Below are 7,896 nucleotides of genomic sequence, written 5' to 3' on the forward strand. Positions count from 1 at the left end.
ATTTGTTCTAGCTCTGTGAAAAATACCGTTGGTAGCTTGATAGGGATTGCATTGAATCTATAGATTGCTTTGGGTAGTATACTCATTTTCACTATATTGATTCTTCCGATCCATAAACATGGTATATTTCTCCATCTATAATATCAACATAGAAATACTCCAAAAGGAAAACAAAATATCATACTTTGTAAATGAGATTTAGGAAATACCTAACAGTTCTCTATGAAATTTTCCCTGGTTTATCCTAAATGTAAATAGAACTAGGTCTGGCCACTTAAAGGACATCTCATTAATGATCTCCTTCCCACTTCTGTTTATTTTTATAGATTAGAGTCTCTTACGATCCTCAATCTTGACTTGGTTGTATAATGGGCTAAAGTGAAAGTGAAGTCGCTCAGTCTGGTTGTATAATGGGCTAAACTGAAAGTGAAGTCACTCAGTCATATCCGACTCTTTGCGACCCCATGGACTGTGGCCTGTGCCAGGCTCCTCCATCCATGGGATTTTCCAGGCAAGAGTACTGGAGTGGGTTGCCATTTCCTCCTCCAGGGGATCTTCCCAACTCACGGATTGAACCTGGGTCTCCTGCACTGCAGGCAGATGCTTTACCCTCTGAGACACCAGGGAAGCTCATAATAGGCTAGAACTCTACTAAAGAGTCTTCATGAGTTGCTTCTTATTGTGTAATAATGTAAAATTTACCATTTGATTATTTTAAGTGAGGCTTTCCTGGTGGCACTAGTGGTAAAGAACCCACCTGCCAATGCAGGAGATAATAAGAGACATGTGTTTGATCCATGGGTTGGGAAAATCCTCTGGAGGAGGGCATGGCAACCCATTCCAGTATTCTTACCTGGAGAGTCCCATGGACAGAGGAGGCTGGTGAGCTACAGTCCATGGGGTCGCAAAGAGTCGGACACCACTGAAGCAACTAAACACAGCACATTGTTACCTGAGCAGTTCAGTGGCATTAATACAATCATACTTTGTTATGCCATCATCACCACCATCCGTTTCCAGAACTTCTTTATAATCCCAGGTGGAAACTGTACCCATTAAACCCTAATGTCCCTTTCCCTTCCCCCCAACCCCTAGCCACCATCATTCTACTTGCTGTCTATATTCGACTATTTTGAGTACCTCAAACAAGTGGACCATACAATATTTGTCCTCTTGTGTCTGGCTTATTACACTTAGCATTATTTCCTCAGGCGCATCCATGTTGTAATATATGTCAGAATTTCATTCCTTTTTTAAGACTGATTAATGATTCATTGGAGAAGGCAATGGCACCCCACTCCAGTACTCTTGCCTGGAAAATCCCATGGACAGAGGAGCCTGGTAGGCTGCAGACCATGGGGTCGTGAAGAGTCAGACACGACTGAGCGACTTCACTTTCATTTTTCCCTTTCATGCATTGGAGAAGGAAATGGCAATCCACTCCAGTGTTCTTGCCTGGAGAATCCCAGGGACGGGGGAGCCTGGTGGGCCATCTATGGGGTCACACAAAGTCAGACACGACTGAAGCGACTTAGCAGCAATGATTCATTATATGTGTATACCGGGCTTCCATGGTAGCTCAGCTGGTAAAGAATCTGCCTGCAATGCAGGAGACCCTGGTTTGATTCCTGGGTCAGGAAGATTCCCTGGGGAAGAGATATGCTGCTCACTCCAGTATTCCTGGGCTTCCCTGGTGGCTCAGATGGTAAAGAATCTACCTGCAATGTGGGAGACCTGGGTTTGATCCCTGGGTTGGGAAGAGGAAGGCATGGCAACCCAGTCCAGTATTCTTGCCTGGAGAATCCCCATGGGCAGAGGAGCCTGGCGAGTTGCAGTCCATGGGGTCAGCAAGACTGAGCTACTAAGCACAGCACACATATGTATATACCACACTTAGTTTATCCATTCATCCATCAGTGGATGTTTGGGTTGTTTTCTCCTGGGCTCTTTTATTTAATCTTCAGAATTAATACCCATGGTGGAACTGAATATCAAAGTTGGCTCTGTCACTTATACAGAAACTGACTTGGCCACATTGAATTTCCCTTTTGCATATCAATTTTCTCATTTGTAAAATGGAAATGAAATTACTCATCTCACTGGACTAGAGTGCCTTCCAGATAGTCAGTGTTCAATAAATGACAGCTAGAAACATAATGATTCATGTTGCTAGTCAGAAATTAAAAAGTCTGTTTCATAAATTTCAGAAGTCCTGACTAATGTGTGCAATGTAGTCCCCCTTTATGAAAAAGTCATCTTAGGTCATGTACATATGGCATATCCAAAAGGTATTTTTGGCTTCTAAAATACTCAAATCAATAATGGAAGACAAATAATTTGTGAAACATGTACTTTTTATTCTACCCACTATCTATTTGCCAGCCTCAGAGAGGTTAAAATGTCAGTTCAAAGGGTTCCATTTTAAGGACTACCAAAGACTTGTCTTGGAGAAGGAAATGGCAACCCACTCCAGTGTTCTCGCCTGGAGAATCCCAGGGATGGGGTAGCCTGGTGGGCTGCCGTCTCTGGGGTCACACAGAGTCGGACACGACTGAAGTGACTTAGCAGAAAGACTTGTCTCTTTAGGTAAAAAAAATGTTTCATTTTGTTTAGCAGACAAATAAGTAAAGTGATATCTTTAAGGAATGTGGACCTAATAACTTATTAGAAATAAAAGTATCTTCAGAGTCAACTAAAACTAATTCTCAGAGTGAGCATCTGGGAAAATAAATAGCTAAAATTTTCAAGAGAATTTTTAATAAGCTTTCCTAAAAATCTCAATTTAGATTTCCTCTAAAACCAAATATTAATATTGACCATAAAGAAGTTTTAAATATGCTTTATGATTTTAGTAACTAAAGTTTTTTCATAAACATTTTTCTTATTATGGAAAATTTGAACATACAAAAAAGACAAAATATGTATTTCTGGTCTTTTTCCCTAAGTATAGTTTTTTAGAGGGGCAAGGAGGAATAAACGTAGTGAGTGATTCTCTGTATCCAATTTTATATCCTTTTTTACTTAACCTTGTAATACAATACCTTACATAGGATTTTTCCTAAGTGATGAGAAACTATGAACACATTTTTTTCTTTGAACATTTTTTCTTCAAACTATGAACACATTAGTTAGTGAACACACTAATTAATCATTCATTCTTAATCCTTTTCTGCTGCTACTGCTGCTGCTGCTGCTAAGTCGCTTCAGTTGTGTCCGACTCTGTGCTACCCCGTAGACAGCAGCCCACCAGGCTCCGCTGTCCCTGGGATTCTCCAGGCAAGAACACTGGAGTGGGTTACCATTTCCTTCTCCAATGCGTGAAAGTGAAAAGTGAAAGTGAAGTCGCTCAGTTGTGTCTGACTCTTAGCCAAATATTTCAAAAGAGGAAGTATAGCAAAGCAATTAAGAATATGAACTTAAGCCAAATTTCTGGGTTCAAATCCTCAACCCCAGAAGTTGTTAGCATAAGCTTGAGTAGGTTACTTCTCTATTTCAGTTTCTTCACTGAAAAATGGAAATATTAACAGAGCACCTACTGCAGATGGTGACTGCAGCCATGAAATTAAAAGACGCTTACTCCTTGGAAGGAAAGTTATGACCAACCTAGATAGCATATTGAAAAGCAGAGACATTACTTTGCCAACAAAGGTCCATCTAGTCAAGGCTATGGTTTTTCCTGTGGTCATGTATGGATGTGAGAGTTGGACTGTGAAGAAGGCTGAGTGATGAAGACCTGATGCTTTTGAACTGTGGTGTTGGAGAAGACTCTTGAGAGTCCCTTGGACTGCAAGGAGATCCAACCAGTCCATTCTGAAGGAGATCAGCCCTGGGTGTTCTTTGGAAGGAATGATGCTAAAGCTGAAACTCCAGTACTCTGGCCACCTCATGCGAAGAGTTGACTCATTGGAAAAGACTCTGATGCTGGGAGGGATTGGGGGCAGGAGGAGAATGGGAAAACAGAGGATGAGATGGCTGGATGGCATCACTGACTTGATGGATGTGAGTCTGAGTGAACTCCAGGAGTTGGAGATGGACAGGGAGGCCTGGCGTGCTGCGATTCATGGGGTCGCAAAGAGTCGGACACGACTGAGTGACTGAACTGAACTGAACTGAACCTGTTAAGGTTGGTATAAGGATTAAATTTGTTAATCTTTAATACATTGAATACATATAAAATACCTAAATAGTGTCTCACATATGCTAAGCATTCTATAAATGTTACTTTTTAGCTATTAAAAATCTTTGATATAATATACTAAAAACTGAAATTGTAAAGCAAGATAAATGTAATTGACTAACTAAATTTAAAATCTTGAAACATTATTTGTAGATAATATTTATAATGCTTTCTAAGCTTAAATTTTAATATCATCTATAAAGCAGTATTATTAGACTTCTAATCACCAATTTTAAATTTATGGACTAAATTTGTAACTATTTTTTACTTGTCAAAGGGATATATATCTTCACTGAAAAATATGAGTTGTCAGATCTTCTAATGAAAAGCACTTAAAAGTACAAGTGAAAATCAATAGAATTTAAATTTTAATTCTACAGTTTCACTAGCCACTTGGTCACATGAGCCAGCTCAATAGCCATATGTGTAGTGGCTACTCTATTGGAAAGCACTGATACAGAACATTTCCATCATTGCAGAAAGTTCAATTGGACAGAGCTGTGGTACATCTTTCAGCAAAAGTAGACTTTGCATTATGGGTCTATTTAGGAGTAATGTGCTTTTGCCCCAATTTTATTCAACTAATGAAGCAAGTTTTAGTAATTAAAATGTTTTCTAATATTATACAAACTTAATATCATTTGAGAACACCATCAGTCATCTATGCTAAGATTAAGTGCAAGAAAAGCAATATGTGACTGTGATATACATGTTTTATTTAACTTTACTTTCTGCCTTAAGTGAAAAGCTACTCTCACCATACTACCATACATCTTTTAATATACTTAACTTACAGGATTAAACACAGCTTAAAAAAACATTTTATAAAGAGAAATTATAATTTCCTCAGAAGTAAAGACACTAACACAGCAAACCTCCCTGAATCTATCACTGAGCTTCAATAATTATCAGTTAATGACCTATCTTTTTTCATCTGTAACCTACCGGCTCTCACCCTCCACCTTCCACTGGATGATTTTAGAGCACATTTCAGACGTTATTTCATTTTCCTCTGTAAACATTCTTTTTAATTTGAAAATATTTATTTAATTTCTTGGCTGCACTGGATCTTAGCTGTGACATGAGGGGTCTTTCGGTTGTGGTGTGCAGGACCCAGTCTCCCTACCAGTGATCAAACCTGGGGCCCCTGCGTCAGGAGCTTGGAGTCCCAATCACTGGACCACCAGGGAAGTCCCTCTGTAAACATTTTAATATATATCTTTAAAACATAAGAAACATTGACAGACTTTATTTTCTTGGGATCCAAAATCACTGCAGATGGTGACTGCAGTCACAAAATTGAAAGACACTTGCTCCTTGGAAGAAAAGCTATGACCAACCTAGATAGCATATTAAAAATCAGAGACATTACTTTGCCAACAAAGGTCCATTCAGTCAAAGCTGTGGTTTTTCCAGTAATCATGTATGGAAGTGAGAGTTGGACCATAAAGAAGGCTAAGCACCGGAGAATTGATGCTTCTGAACTGTGGTGTTGGAGAAGACTCTTAAGAATCCCATGGACTGCAAGGAGATTAAACCAGTCAATCCTAAAGGAAATCAGTCCTGAATATTCATTGGAAGGACTGATGCTGAAGCCGAAGTTTGACCAATAGTTTGGCCACCTGATGCACCTCAATGGAAAAGACCCTGATGCTAGGAAAGACTAAAGGCAGGAGGAGAAGGGGACGACAGAGGATGAGATGGTTGGTTGGCATCACCATCTCAGTAGACACGAGTTTGAACAAGCTCAGGGAGATGGTAATGGACAGGGAAGCCTGGCATGCTGCAGTCCATGGGTTGCAAAGAGTTGGACACGACTGAGCAACTGAACAACGGAAAAAGATAAGATGCTGGAGGAGGAAATGGCAACCCACACCAGTATTCTTGCCTGAGAAATCCCATGAACAGAGGAGCCTGGCAGGGCAACAGTCCATGGAGTCATAAAATGTTGGACATGACTGAGCAGCTAAAGCAACAAACAAAAGGTAAGAACTCTTTCTGTTTATTTGTAATATTTCATTTTGTCTTTAATTTTTTATTTTATTGATATAATTGACCTCAAGCACTGTATGAGTTTAAGGTATACAGCTTAAGGGCTTGGCTTACATATATGTGAAATGATTACCACATAAGTAAGAACTCTTTTTTAAACATAATCACAATATCCATTTACAGAGCTAAAAACAAAGAAGCCTAGCAGTAATTTTTAACATAATTAAATATAGTCATTAAACAAAAACAAACAAAAAAGGGCCAGTCACTGTTTCTGACTTTAAAAGCAAATTTCAAGGTTAGGAAGCCCATGTGATGTTGTCATCAGTTCAAGGTCACTGATTATTTGGTGTCAGAGAGACTATGGATCAATATTCAGGAAATGAGAGCAGTATGTTTTATCTTTTATTTGCAATAACAACAGCTTTGTAAACAAACTCGAAAATGACCAATAAAAACAAAAGTACTTTAGGCTATCCAATTATTCAAAATAGGCCAAATAATCCTAACAATAAAAACAAGTTACTCCCTTACACCAGTTAGGATAGCTACTGTAAAAAAAAAAAAAAAAAAAAAAGGAGATCAAACCAGTCAGACTGCAAGGTGATCAAACCAGTCAATCCTAGAGGAAACCAGTCCTGAATATTCATTGGAAGGACTGATGCTGAAGCTGAAACTCCAATACTTTGGCCACCTGATACGAAGAACTGACTCATTGGAAAAGACCCTGATGGTGGGGAAGATTGAAGGCAGGAGGAGAAGTGAACAACAGAGGATGAAATGGTTTGATGGCATCACCGACTTGATGGACGTGGGTTTGAGCAGGCTCCAGGAGCTGGTGATGGACACGAAAGCCTGGTGTGCTGCAGTCCTTGGGGTCACACATGACTGAGCGACTGAACTGAACTGAACTGAACTATGAAAAAAAGAATTGAAAAAAAAGGGGGCTTGGTGCCTCAGTGGTAAAGAATGGTAAAGAATCTGCCTGCAATGCAGGAGACATGAGTTTGATCCCTGAATCAAGAAGATCCCCTGGAGAAGGAAATGGCCACCCACTCCAGTATTCTTGCCTGGGAAATCCCATGGACAGAGGAGCCTAGCAGGCTACAGTCCATGGGATATCAAAAGAGTTGGACACAACTTAGCAGCTCAACAACAACTATCAAAAAAAGAAAAACCCAACAAGTGTTGGTAAGAAATTGGAGAAATTGGAACCCTTCCATTGTCAGTAAGAATGTAAAATGATACAGCTGTTGTGGAAAGTAACATGACATTTCTTTCAAAAAAATTAAAAACAGAGCTAGCCTATGATCCAGCAATTCCACCTCTAGGTATATACTCAAAATAATTAAAAGCAGAACCTCAAAAAGATATTTGTACATCCATGTTCATCACAGCATTATTCAAAATAGCTAAACCATGGAAGCACCCCAAGTGTCCATGGATGAATAAAGTGGATAAGGAAAAGGTGGTATACATGTACAGTGAAATATTATTCAGCCTTAAAAAGAAAGGAAATTCTGAAATGTGCTACAACATGGATAAACATCACAGACATTGTGCTAAGTCAATAACTGGTCACAAAAAAGCACACACTGTATGATTCCAGTTACATGGGGTACTTAGAGTAGTCAAAATCGTACTGACAGAAAGTAGAATGGTGGTTGCCAGAACCTGGGGAAAGGGATAGTGTTACAGTTTTGCAAGATAAAAAGAATTCTGGAGGT

The sequence above is a fragment of the Bison bison genome, unplaced genomic scaffold (assembly GCF_000754665.1).
Source record: "Bison bison bison isolate TAMUID 2011002044 unplaced genomic scaffold, Bison_UMD1.0 scf7180017864354, whole genome shotgun sequence".
Classification (NCBI taxonomy): domain Eukaryota; kingdom Metazoa; phylum Chordata; class Mammalia; order Artiodactyla; family Bovidae; genus Bison; species Bison bison.